The following is a 15,163-nucleotide window of genomic DNA, read 5'->3' as shown; positions in this document are numbered from 1 at the left end:
TAAACATGTACTCAGACGTGCCCCCTTTGATAGGGAGCTGAAGTTGTGGGACTTAGCCCCATTTTGGGACATGGAAAAGTTAATGTCAGTAGAGGCTTGGAGACTGGGAGGATGTGAGGTGGCTGGTGATCTCTACCCTAATGGAGAGTTTCTCCCTTTTGCTGACGCTCAAGATTTGTTTGTTCTGGGTCCGGGTCAATTCCTGCAATATGCAAAAATCGAGAATGTGGTCTGTGAGATCTGGAGTAGTTTCCCGGTCGCCCCCGAGGCCTCATTGGTACTGAACGGTCTGATCAACTGGGGTGAGGGGACGCATTTGATTACCCTGTTTTATAAAGCCCTACAGGAGGATCAACCAGGTGTGATTAGTGTGGGACGTAAGGCATGGGACGCTGACCTGGGGGAACCCCCTGAGGATGCAGACTGGGACTTGGCTTTTTCTTTGGTGCGAGCGGTATCCTGTACTCATAAGTTTAAGCTGCTTCATTTTAACTTTGTGCATAGAACATATCTTCCACCCAGTCGACTAAACAGGATCGACCCCAACCGTAGAGCGTGCTGCCCTAGGTGTGGTATGTCTGATGCTTCCTTCCTTCATCTAGCTTGGGCCTGCAGGGCAGTATATGACTTTTGGCAGGCAATGGTAGCACCAATTGTGGAGGCCACAGGATTGGGGTTATGGGTAGCAACTATGACCTGTCTTCTGGGAGTGGTACGGAGCCGCAAGGTCAGGGCATTCCATATAAATTGGCACAGTTTGCACTGGTGCTGGCCAAGCGTAGAATAGCAATCAACTGGATGGGTTTCCGGACCCGATGGTCTACAGTTGGGTCAGGGACTTATTGGAATGGGGTGCAGCTGAGGAGCAGCATATGCGCCTGACACGGAGAGATGAGAAGGCACTCGCTGATGTAGCGGCTTGTGGAACCTTGCTGGAACGGTTTACTGGGGGGAAGACATAAGCTCCATAAGCAGTGCAGGGGATGAGGGGGGTGGGGACACTCCCTGAGTTCTATGAAAAGGGGACGGCCAACTATGGTTTTGATATGTTCCTGCTTGCATAAGCTGTTAATGTTTGGTCACACAATGATCTGGGTTGGGGTGGGGGGATGGAGGGTACAGTGCGTATGGTGGTTATGTCTCTCACATGACTTGAACTTGGACTTGAACGGCCCTCTGGTGCCCCTATGAAAGGATGATGTATTGTCTTGCTATTATCTGCACTGTATATATGCTTTTGTTGGTTTTATTTTACCAAGACTCAATAAAAACAGTTAAGAAAAAAAGCCAAACCTCTTCTAAATCTATTGTGTTTGTCATGTGATTCTATTTGCAGGAGTTATCTGTGGTCCCTCTATACACTGGAGAATCACTGCTGTCTGAACTTCTTTTCATTTACACATGGCTGTGCTTCAAATAATACAAAACAAGACCCCATTCACCTTTTCTTGTGAATTCCATTCCCATAACACTTACACAGCACACATCTTACCAGGTCTACCTCATGAAGATGCATCCTAAGAAACTCAAATTACAATCTGTGTTGCAATTAGCGGCTGAGTGGCCAAAATGACTGGCTGTGTTACCTGCCTTCCATGCACTACCCAGTGTCACAGAAAACCAAGACACAGTCACATATATGTTTGCAGCCAAAGTCCGACAAACTTTATCCTAAGTGGACGTCATATTACTTTTCCAAAAAGTAGTAATGTACCAACAGTGATCATGTATTTACAAAGATGACAAAGACAATAGGCACAGAGGATAATACATACACCGGTAAGAGCAAAACATGCAACGTAAAGCAAGTGTCAGTGAGTCAGTACTGAGGTGTTCATATCATAGCAAAGTATAGTGAGGATTTGAAGGACTGCATAAGTGGGCAAGTCTTATATAAGTGGAGTAAGAAATCCAAATTTTCAAAGCATTGCCTGAAAATTAGATTAGTGTTATCACACATATACTGTTGTTGTTTTAGATGCTATAAATGTATGGTGCCACTTCATAGGGGTCAATCACATATTATGGGCCTGATTCTAACTTTGGAGGACGGTGTTAAACCGTCCCAAAAGTGGCGGATATACCACCTACCGTATTACGAGTTCCATAGGATATAATGGACTCGTAATACGGTAGGTGGTATATCCGCCACTTTTGGGACGGTTTAACACCGTCCTCCAAAGTTAGAATCAGGCCCTATGTTCCTTCCTTGCCACTGATCAAGGTAAAACTGCTCCACTTACTCTAACTGCAGTTTCTTGCTGTTCGTCTGGGGGCCTTTGCCCATTCTCTTTAGAAGATGATTAGAAACTGCAATATCTAGTTGGAAAGTCAATCCACATTAGGTTGATTTCTCCTCATTTTGGATCACCATTGGATGTTTCTTTGGTTGAGTTGTTACATTACTCCTATTCAAATATTAAACAGTTTGAGATGGCACTTGGCATGCTGCTGGTGTTAGCAATTTTGAAGACAAGTTCCCTTTTGCAGCTATTAGGAAAACATTAGGGTCCATATTTATACATTTTGACGCAAAACTGCGCCGGCGCAGTTTTGCGTCAAAAATATTACCGCCGGCTAACACCATTTTGGTGCGCCGTGCGGGTGTCATATTTATACTTTGACGCACGGCGGTGCAAACAACAGGTGGGAGTCATTATTTTAGACGCACACCGTGGCGTCAAGTCGTAAAGGAAAACAACATTAACGTGGCGGAAATGACTGTGGGTCGATTTACGACACCGCAAACCGGATATGCGCCGTTTATTTTGACGCAATAGCGTCAAAAAACCCACCGAACACAGCCATTTCACCAGAGGAGAGCCAAAATGGATCCCAGGTGCCACTACAGACCCCAGGAAGATGACAGCAGACCAGGAACCAGCCAGGAGGACCCACACAAGAACCAGGACACATTTAAGAAGAAAAGAAAGTGTCGCTTTAGTGCAGAGGAACAGGAAATTCTGGTTAAAGAGGTGACGGAACACCAGCACCAACTGTTTGTCATATCAAAGTTGCCAATCAGTTGGAGAGAGGCCATATGGCAACAAATTGTCGACAAGATTAACAGTGTGGCTGAAGTATGCAGAACTGACTTCGAGTGCAAGAAACGCTGGCATGACTGCAAGCGCAGGACCAAGGAAAAGATGGCCAGGAACAGGAAGGCAGCACTGCAGACTGGAGGTGGGAGTCCAGCACACCAGGAGGCCCTGGACCACATGGAGGAGATGGTCGCAGCTGTCATCCCTGAGGAGATCGTCACAGGGATTCAAGGACAGGGCAGCGCAGACTACCAGGAGACAACACACATGCAGGGTAAGTCGCATGGGGAATTATAATGCACTTATGTCAACTGCAACCAGGGGGGGAATACCTACTACACATTGCATGTAAGTCATCATATACATGGAGTGGCATGGGTAAAGGGGCACGGCATGGGGGCATGGCCTGCACAGACAGAAGCTGGGGCACACCATTACACTACACCAACAACAGTCCCATGGGGGCATTCTGTCATGCCAACGATGGAGCAAAGGGAAAGCCACGACAGGAGGGAAGGCCACTACGTCAAACTGACATCCTGGCACACGTCAGCCAACATACCCCCTACATTAACTAGGGCCCTATTAGCAATCCTCTAGCCATACCGACAACTGGAATGTAACTGTGACAACAGTTGCCACTACCACCTCTGCTCTGTGTGCAGCTCAAGTAGCCAATGGCGGTAACCTCCCCATGGATCATACACACCTAAATTAGGGGGTGAGGATGACAACTGCAAGAATCCCAAGAAATAAGACAAAGGCCCCAGTACTCTCAAATGTCAATGCCCATAGTTGTCACAAACATCAGCCAATGTAAACAACAATAGGAGCTACACAGCACTAAGGACACACCCATGCTGCATATGTCAGGGTCCATCCTGTGCCTGGGTAACAAGGCAACATCCCAAATGTCATACTGCTCAGACAACAGCATTGAGGAGGGGACACATGTAACTGGTCACTGAAATACACCTGCACAGTCAGAGGAGGAAATAGGACACTGACATGACTATCAGGGCAATCCATTGTAACACGCATTCCCCAACATCAGCAGGACACATTACCAATGTCAACATCCATATCGGATCATAACATTGCCATGCATAGGATATGCCACATGTCAATTACATTTAAGTCGATGTGAAAGATCAGAGATTGGGGCAGGTCCAGATTGTTAAGTGTGCTGCCAGGGCCATCAGTACACCCACAGCCAGTGAAAGGTCTCACCATGAGAATGGATGTACACGGAGGGTCGAGTAGGAAAAGAAGGTAGCAATTCTCTATTTGGCAAAAATCAACCCCTAGAGGCGATGAGGCTGACAAGTCTGATAACTCAATAACATACATGTGACACACAGGTGGGCCATAGGCCTGGAAGAATGCCCATCTGAAGGACTGGAGAAATTAACACAAAACAAGATCACAAAGTGAATTCAACAAAAGGCAGGCATGTCACATCAAAATTGCCACAACACAGACATACTAATTGTACCCTGTTTCATTGCAGAGGAAGATGGATCTCCTGCCGATATGCCTGTCCCAGATTTCCCTGATGACATGGATGACGAGCTGATAAACATTCCCCAGGAGACCATCCAAAAGGTCCTTGAAACCCTCCAGACCCCACCTTCTGTCACAAGAAGGAGCACAGAACAAGCAGCCATCGCAGAGGAGCCACCCACCACCCCAATTGTAAGACCTGCCAGCTCCAAAACAGCTGAGGACTCAGACGACACTGGCACCAGCTTTGAGAGAACTGTAGGTGGAGTACAGCGGGAGCTGGCCAAGGAGGTGCGGGTAGGGATGAAAACTATGGCAGCCAGCCTAGAGGGGGTGCGTTCGTGCATTATGTCATCTGCAGATCAGGCAGTAGCTATGCAAGCCCTAACATCTATCTTGCAGGAACTGCAGAAAACCCAGAAGGAAATCAGCACAGCTGTAATACAGTTGACCCAACACCTACAACAGCAATCTTGTCAACGTGTGCACGAATGCAACATTGAACCCCTCAGGGCCGACCTGGCTGCCTACCATCGTGATGTGGCTGCTATTCTCAAGAACCAGCAGATACTCCTTGCTGCAGTACTGCCCTTAAGACCTTCACAGGGAGCAGCGACCGGGATGTCTGACTCCACGTCTTCTAACACTGAGGTGTGTGTTGCCCCTTCACAACCAACAACAACAAGGACAAATCAGGCAACACACACATCAGAAGAAGAAGACATGGAACGGATCACTTTCCCACGGAAACGTACCCGGAAGCACTAGTCCCTGCCACATGGCCAACTATTACCAAGGTCCTGCGCTTTATAACATGCCAGTCTTACAACTCTACTTAATGACTGTTCTGCTTACCACTGTATATCTTGTCAGCCTGCCCAGTGATTGTCTCTCTCTTACTCATTGGCAAATCCTGTCCCTCTGCACTGTCTGAAACATCACCCCAGCATGTCAAAAGCATTTCCGTAACCCCTTGTGTAGGATCACAATGCAAGATGTCACTCCAATGTACATATAGCACTACAGCACTTTTCAATAAATAGCACTTACACAACAAATCTGTCTCTGAGTAATGTGACATATCAACTGTGCAGTAGATAACTGAAATGTGCCTACTGTCAAATTACATAGCTTGTCAATACAACTGTCCTTATATTATGTAGTCTGATAATTCTGCACAGTGCCCATGATTGCATCATACTCTTCCCATCCTGAGGGACATATCTGATGAAGTGAGAAACCATACACCATCATGCTGTGTTGGACAGAATAATGCTTCCTCAGGGGATATCTAAGTCATCAAATAGTGACTGCAAAATGTTGTCACCATGCAATACTAACACATATAGCAGTGCACACTAATCTAAGCAAACACTACAAAAACTGCATGAATGAAGCTGTCTGAGTTTACATACTAATAGGTACTCATGCTGAACTGTGTCACAAATGACGTATGTGAGTCATGAAGACAAGAATACAAGAGTACCTACGAGAACTCATCTTATAAGGGTGTCCTTGATCATCACACTGCAGTCAGACCTAAAACTGTTCCCCCAGTACCAAGTCTGGAAGCACTGTTTGTGAATTAGAAAACATACTTATGGACAGAAACACATTGGGATCCATATTAACTGTGATTGGTGGTTGCAACAAATGGTGGAAACTTTGCAAGGTAGCTCTGGGGTAGCTGCCAATCTTACAGCTCAGTTGGGATTTGTTTGTAGAATAGGACACTAATGTAATAGAACAACATTCATGTACACTAATTCCAAGCCCATGATCAAGTAGCATTTAACACATACTGATAAGGGTTAACTATGTATTTATTAAATGCTAATCACAGAAGGGGAAACTGAGTTAAAAGTCTTACCTACCCTAATCTACCCTGACTACTCATTACCCACAACTGTCCTTAACTAACCTAAGCTACACTTACTTATCAAATGTAACGGAACGTTCTAAACATCTATCCCCCACCCCCCTTATGAGACGGGACACATGGAGGACAACACATACTAACCTAAACACATACTATACTATCCTAAACAAATATATTTTTTTTTGTGTTTTTATTTTTTATTTTTTGTTTTTTTTTACACACAAGAACCCCAACATAGCCCCCCACCCACCCACACATGTAATAAGTAAAAAATAGAAACAAGTAGGCCCCCCCACCCCACACCCACTAACACTAACTAAACTAACAGCCTATACTAACCTAACACTAAGCCCCCTAAGCCCACTAACTATAAGAACAAGGAAAGAGGAGGGAGGGGTGGGTATCATGTCCATCAAATAAAGTGTCTAAAGGTTGGCCCTCCGGAGGGTCCTCTTAATATCCTTGACCTGCCGTTTAATGTGCCGCATGTCCCGGCTCAGGTGGCTCACCTTTGCACAGCACTTTGTCCATCTTATGTTCAATTCTGTTGAAGGCTGCAGGGTCAACAGATGGAGCAGTGGCAGTCTGGGTACTGGTGGAGGAGGTGTGTGTGGGCTGTCCTGCACCGGTGGCAATGCTGGGGCCAGGAAGTCCTACAGATGTTGGACCAACAGTGGCAGCTGTGGGTGGGGCCACCTGGTTCTGATTGGTGGTTGTGCTTGTGGTGGCTGTGGTGGGCAAAGTAGGCCCACCCTGTGGGAAGGCTCGCCATGCCCCGGAGGCACGTTCATGGCAATATCGCCGGGCCATCCTCCGGAACCCAGACTCCATCAGCAGGATGTGCTGGTATCGCATGGCCCGGCGCTGAAATTCACAGACCTGGTCTGGAGTCATGTTAGCTGCTGTGAAGACAAATGCAGATATGGTACATTAGTAACTGCATTGTGTGAAACGGCACAGCAAGTTAATCAGACATTACATCTACTGTACTTGTAACAGCTCATATCACGATACAGAGCATTGAATGTCCCTGAGGAAGTATATGGCAGGCCAGACAACAAAGGTCACATCACACAAAGCACATCCATAGCCCACAAGATGGGTAACAACTGGCTTTGACTTGCAATCTGAGTTCTGACAGTTATCATCTGAGAATCATGCTGCATATCCTCCACCAAGAGCTGGGCTACAAATGTCTGTGTACGGAAAGCAAAACTAAAGCCACATGGTCTGCAAGTTGTAACTGGACTTGCCAGTATAGTACCAAGTACCAAACCTGAGTGTGTATACTAATATGCAACCAAACCTTATTCACATGTATGTGTAACATACTGGTAGCATCAGTACTAGGTACCCCATTCACAAACCCATGGCCGTGTTTGAGTGGGGGCGGTGGATACACAACTATAATTTGCAAACAACATGTACACCGAGGAGTGTATAGGAAACTCCACACATGCTTGTCTCTACAGACACACCACTGGTAAGGTCTATCTACAAATAGGAGTCAGCAAACCCTAGAGCACTCATAGGGTCAGACATGTCAGGAAATGCAGAACTTAGTACACAACATATACTTCCAGTGAGGCCTGACTTACATCAGACACAGAGTTGCTAGAACACCCATGATCATGAATTGCATGCACACCTAGGCCATTGCACTCAGGTTCCACAGACTTTATGCACTACATGTGGAAGTACATGCTGCTAGGAGGTTCTACCTACTGTTTCAAACTTACGTAGGTAAATAGGGAAGCAGATGTCTATTGGAAAGCTATTAGCTCTACCAAGCTTAGAGAATGTGGGCCTGACAGGCTAACTAAATTTGGGCTTACTTCCATTGCGACTCTTGGTGATTGATACAAGTGTCATACACATGACTATCCCCTGTACTCACAGTGGGGCCTACAGGGATGTCCTACAATCCCTACATGATACCATTGGATACGCATTGGCAAACTCAAAACATGTGAGAACTGCATTCCCACTCATGGAACAAGTGAAAAGCTTGCTTAACCCATCACACCTTGCTATGCGTCCAACTCACATGAGTCCATAACCAGCAAACACAACACATAACAGACATATCAACACTTACTGGAGTGGTCGGGGTCCTCAAATGTCGCCACCTCTCCCACAGTGTAGGGTGCCGGTCCACCTGTAAGGTATGGAAGGAAGAAATGTGCTCAAAATCTGTGCACAGTGCAACAATTTCATAAACATATACAATGTGTAGGCTGAATAAGGAAATGGCAGCTTTTCAGACATGATGGTACTGCATCTCATGTATCACGGCCAACTTGTACATAGCATGGGTCTCCTGTGACAGTTACACACATATCTGCACACATACATTGGCCCTAACTATCATGTGGTTGCAAACATGCCCCATAATTGGTGAGCACTAAGAAATATGGAGTGTAATCGTCTCATCATGTGCATCCAAGAGAGACATCCAAAGCCTGGTTACTTGAGGACTGCATTACCAGTCAAACATGCCTTGTGGCCATGACACATTTATTGCACATAGGCCCAATGTACAGAGGGAGGGGCAGGGACTCTTGTAAGCCATCCTGTTGTTACAGTATAGTCAATTGATGTGGCCCAGCTATGGTGATTTGCACCAACCATGGCCATGTGAAGCCATGTGCATACACTTGGAGAGCCATCCATATTTGGATTGTGGCTCAACTAATTCCAACAAACATCTTAAGATGTTAGCTGAGGGCACCTTACACCTTTTCACGATGTTTTCAAATCAAGAACTGACATGTATCCAAAAAGATCAAGGAACACAATAATCCCACACATTCATAGTACTTCTGTGAACGCTTTCATTCCACACTCACCAGACTCACATGAGACAAATGTCTGAGCCACTTTGCTATTATCAATTGACGTGAAGGTAGCACTCATTTTCTGCATCATGTAGTGATTCTAAAGTCAGTCTAGCAATTGCGTCAACATAGTTGGCCTAAATGTTGGTACATCTGTACTTCTCTGTCAATAGTACCCTATATAGACATGATTGACTCCTATTTTGTTAGCTGTTCTGACAAAAAGGCCGCACCAATTTCCTTCATGGAAAAGTAACCTGTAAGTTTGCTGAGCACGTGCTACCTGACAGCTAGCAATTGTGATCCTTGCCATAGTGCATCGATGATCCCCTCATATTTCCCCAGCATTACACACAGTCAGCAAGTTAGTTGGCAGACATTGCACTAATCCCCTGATGTCACTACAGAGCAATTAATAGTGCACATTAACATGATTCGTACTCACCAACAGTGCCACCAATCATGATTCCCAGGTGGTCCAAGAGATCCTTCTCCCTGGTGATGAGGTCAGCCCACCGGTGCTTCAGCTGGTGGTCACTCCTCTGGCTGGCATACACACGCTGCAGGTGATGCAGCACCTTTCCCCACTGGATTCTGCGTGCCTCTGTCAGATACCCCTGTATGACCCTGACCCCTGCCTGGATCATGAGCGGCAAGAAATGTGTCACCAGCCAGATGAAGCCCCCCAACTCCTCTTCCCCCATCCTGCCAAGACGTGGCCTACCAGACATACTTATAATTGACGATAAGGAATAGGGGTACAAGAAATAGAAGGGGGAAAAGGGTGAAAGTAGGGGTACAAAGACAGAAAAAAAGTAAACCTAAACACTAAAAGAGTCCAACTATCCCCAAACTATCACTACCCACAACAGACTCCCACAAACAAGAAAAACACAAGATAAATGGACAAATGTAGACAAAACACAGTACTACAGTACACACAAACAATATTTATTTAACAAAAGGACTTTACAGATAGCACACAGGACAAAAACAGCACAAAATCTCAGGACAACACTCTCTACACAGCCACACAGTCTAGAAGGATCATAGACTGCAAAGTGAAAGTGAAAGTACACCCACTGTACATGATCTGTAAACAGGATATCCTATTACATCACTTCCTGTATGAAAAGTCCCGCCTTTTTCGCGCTATGCGTCATTTTTCATTTACCAAAACTGTATTTGCGTCATTTATTTTGATGCACAGACGTGAATATTAACCCGCATCCACATAATGATACATGGACTGTACAAATATCTGGATGCGGGCTAAATTTCACTCCTGTGCGTCAAAAAAAATGACGCAAATACAGTTTTGGTAAACAAAAAATGACGCACACTGCTAGGGACATCAAAATTACAGTGCATTAACTGGTTTGGGGCAGTTTTACTTGTTTTTTGGTTATTTTACATTTGGAACACATCAGAGATTGGCTAATTGAAGACAGTATGGTGTTGATGGTGTATGTTCACATGTGTGACATCATACTGCAGCAGAACATCATCCACTACACCCTTCACAGTATTTTTACAGTTGGCTGACGCAATAGATGGTCATAAGTGTGGCATACATATATGTGTTGCACAAATTGTGCATGTTTGGCATAACGAGAGGATAGCAATGTGACGCACATATGTACAATACCTAAATGCCTTTGGCTCAAAGAGTGTGCTTTGACAACTAATGTGTTGGTTGACCAAATGTGTGTGTATCACATGAAGCATAATTATACATATGGTTGTATGAATGTGACGTCCATGTGCCAAATCCTTAGATGCAAGTCAAATTGAAAATGAGCAAGAGCATGTGTTAGTCATACATGTAACAACACCCGTAAAGTGTACTTCCACGTTTTAGGGTCACGTAGACACCACATGTAACATAGCATGCACCAGATGGATGGCAGACGCTTGTTCATGTCAATGGTCCACATTTTCTACATCCTATGTCCTGGAGTATTGGTAAGAGCTTCCTAGGCACTAGTTGGTGAATCCCACAGTGAGTCATACACATGCATTGAGGAAGTGGGTACCATGTTGTTTGCACAGACAGACAAGAGTGAATTTCATATGTATGATGACACCACAGTTGAGGCCATAGAAGTGAGCCCCAACTATCAAGTGGCTGTGGTGGACCAGCATACAAGACAGCACGTGTCCACATATTTCCAGTGATCAATTGCACATAGGTGTCTTGCTCATGTGTGTGGTCCAATGATGATCCTGTGGATTGTTTGGGGTGTAATTTGTCACAGTTCGGTCCAGGACTCATCATGAGTCAGTGGCAGCTATTCCTGTAACTACTGAGTATCCTTGGTTGATCAATGTGAGTAAAGTAGATGTGGACATGTGAACCAACATGTGGATGGTCCCAACCTGTCACTAAAGACGTGTAATGAGACAGTCAACAGGGCAACCTTGGTGTGCTGAGTGAGATAATGTCTCAGGTGTCATTACAACATTTGTACACAGGTTGGCCTCTGCACTTCCCACTGCATCTGGGAACATCATAGCCTCTGTGCTGATTATTCTCGCAGCTATTCACCACACACGGCCCATCACTATGTTGTGCGCACTGTGATGCTGTGTGTGAACTGTCATGGTCCTGACATTTGTGTATTATTCAAGGACATTATCAGAGGTTGCTGGTTGTGCTGGAAGCCCCGTACCCAATCCCTGCCTACGGCCCTGGGACACTGTCACACTTTGCCATTCATGCATAAATGCAACCCAGACAAGGGATGGGCCATGAATTTTGCTTTTCCAAGAGGATGTAACTCAAAAGGTAGAGTTAAAAGGCAGATGATGCTATACAAGGTTTTTGGGTATGCATGGAAGAAGCCCATGCCCAATGTCCCCTGATGAATGGCAGGTTTGCTAACGCAAGTGTGGTACATATGTAGACACAGGGATACTTTAGTGTGACGCACAGACAGTTGCCAGTCAGGCTGACAGAATGCAAGGTGATTCAGGATCCAGTTACTTGACAAGTTACGTAATCAGTGGTCTGACTGAGACTGTTTTGAGGACAAAGTATACAGTTGACATGTCAAACTGTGTACGTCCTGTGTTTTTGAAGGTGACAAATGAACCCAGTGGCTGTGTTACACGGCTTAATTAGTATCAATGGTTGACGGTGTATTTGACATAATGGCAACTCCTATGCTGTTCCAGGCATCATCAGGGGCAGTGCTTTTTGAAATGTGTGGTGTGCATGGAGGTGATCATAGATGTGGGCTGCATCTGTTTCTCACCAGTCCTGTAGGTGAGACTTTCATTCTAAGGGCCAACAGACATTTTCACAAGGGGACGCAATCTACATGTGCTAACAGGGCTTTGAAACTAGAAGACAGTGTATAAATTGACCTGACGTCCTTGCAGTCAGATGTTCTATGACAATGGCATAGCATAGGAAAGGGTGTAGCACACTGGTTTGCTAATGTTGGTCTGTGTGTGTAGAGGAGGTATTATCAGGGTACACATCTTAGTATTCCAGGGACGTCTTCCGACAGGTAGGTTGTGATCAGGTGCATGGGTGTGTAATGAGTTAGGAAATGGCCTGACATGTACATGGAATGTCATGTGCGCAATGCATGTCATATGTGTGGCACTTGTGCTGTCTATGTTCTGCTTCTATGGAACTCTAGTCACAGATAGTCCTTGCAAATATTGGATGCAGTTGGACTAACTGCTGTCAAGGGTCTGGTCAGACATTCCTGTTACTGATGCCAAAGCACATTGACAGCCTCATGTATGAGGCTTGTTTTTCCCTTATTGAGTGATGGTGTCATAGTTGTGTGCCATATGCTGCGTTGGACCTTGCTTTCAACATGTATGTGTGAAATAGTTGTGGTCCTCTGCTATTGGCCTTCAAAGGAGATATGTACATGATATATGTCATTAAGAGTGTGTGTGTATGTGACCATTGTATGTTAGGCATCACATTAGCTCTGGGATGTTCCGTGTCCTACTCAGTATCTCAGCAATGCTCCATGAGGCAACACTCTTATTTTGATAAGTAGAGATGGAGGTGTGTAAAAAGGAATAGCCAGACCAGGATATGGTGATTAGAATAGGTGTTTAATTAAATTAGTTAACTAAAGTGCTGAAGGTGATCATATTCAGAAGAAATTATTTACAATCTATTGCCGCCTGCGTATACCAGCGGCCGTGTTCTGTGTTTCCCCCTCCTGTTGCAGGCCAGCATCCTCCTATTCAGGCATGTGTGGCTCTGGTTCCAGGAGGGTAATGTTTCTTTTGATACAAATGTTGTGCAATATTGCACATATGAGGATGATCCTACAGACCATCTCAGGGGAATATAGGAGGCTACCACCAGTGATGTCGAGGCAGCGGAACCTTGACTTGAGGATGCCGAAGGTCCGCTCGACAATGCTGCGTGTCCTCCTATGGGCGTCGTTGTATGCACGCTCTGCAGCAGTACTTGGGTTGCCAAAAGGTGTCATAATCCATGGCTGGATGCCATACCCCTGATCAGCTGCAAGAGAAAATGAATGGGATCATGTTGATGTAGCTGGCACTATTGAAAAGACCTTTCATGGCAGTAGTTGTCTTCTGTTGTCTGTGACTCTTTTGTGTACTAAAGTGGCATCCTATACTTGTGTGGCTGTACCATCTGCATTGTGTTGTTTTCTTGGCTGAACAAGTGTTTGCCTGCTGACCATTTGTCAGCAGTATGTTTTGGGATTTACAGTACAGTGTGCCCTCCCTAGCATTGTGACTTGTGATACAGGTGTCCGTGTGTCTTCACTGGGGGTGAGATGATAGTTCCATGCAAAGTTAAAATTGAAAGTGTTGTTAACACATTCATATCAAAGTACCCTGGACATCCCATACCTTGAAACTTATGCAATGTATTAATGTAAAGGTCATTGTGACACTTACAATTTGCAAGGTGACATTTAGGCAACCACACTCATTAACGTCTTAACATTAGGCTGTACAGTAATTTCCGATGTGTGACAGGTTCAATGGTGACTTCAGAAACATGGCTAGCGATGTCACGACCTCAGTATGTTCCTATTGACATGTTGCTGTTGTGGTGTATGTGTTGTGTGTCCTAGAGGGTTGCTGTGCAGTGTGTATATAAGTAAGTTTTTGTACTTACCAACAAGTAGTCCATTGTCATACCGTCCATCCTGGAAGTGTTCATTGATGGTGCAGTGACGGAAGATGTATGAGTCATGTACACTCCCAGGATATTTAGCCACCATGTTGGTGATCAATCCCTGGTGATCGACTATGGCCTGCACGTTGATGGAATGTGTGTGCTTCCTGTTGCGGTAGAGGTGTTCAGTTGCAGCAGGTGGCACAAGGCGTACATGTGTGCAGTCGATTGCACCAAGGACGTGTGGGAAGCCACTGATGAGGTAGAACCCCTGTTTTGTTTCCTGCTGCTTCTGCAGTGTGTTAGGGAAGCAGATGTGGCGGGGTGTCAGTCGAATGATGGCATCCAGTACTTTGGGCAAAAAGGCGGAGAATGATGGTTGTGATATTCCGCCAACCAGGGCACCAGTTGTTTGGAAAGAGCCACTTGCCAGCATATGAAGTACGGCAAGCAGCTTTGTTTCTGTTGGGATGCTGCGGGGTGTCACCAAAGTGGGGGCCAACTGCTGTTCAATGTTGCGTAGCAGCTGCTGAATGGCCTGCCAGTTCAACCAGTACCTCTGTATGATGTCGTGTTCCCTGAGGCCCTGCAGGGTGGTTCTTGGGCGGAATATCCTCTCCTGCCTTCTGCGCTGCCTTTGGGGTCCCTGCTGATGTTGTTGTAGCTGCTGTTGTTGCTGCTGGGCTCTGCGTCTGCGTGCACGCTGGATTAGAATCACCTCCATGGCTCCCTGTTTCTGTTGCTGCTCTGCTGCTCTGCTGTTTGTTCTGTG

The sequence above is a fragment of the Pleurodeles waltl genome, chromosome 6, assembly GCF_031143425.1.
Source record: "Pleurodeles waltl isolate 20211129_DDA chromosome 6, aPleWal1.hap1.20221129, whole genome shotgun sequence".
Classification (NCBI taxonomy): domain Eukaryota; kingdom Metazoa; phylum Chordata; class Amphibia; order Caudata; family Salamandridae; genus Pleurodeles; species Pleurodeles waltl.
Note: the sequence above shows the minus strand (reverse complement) of the source record.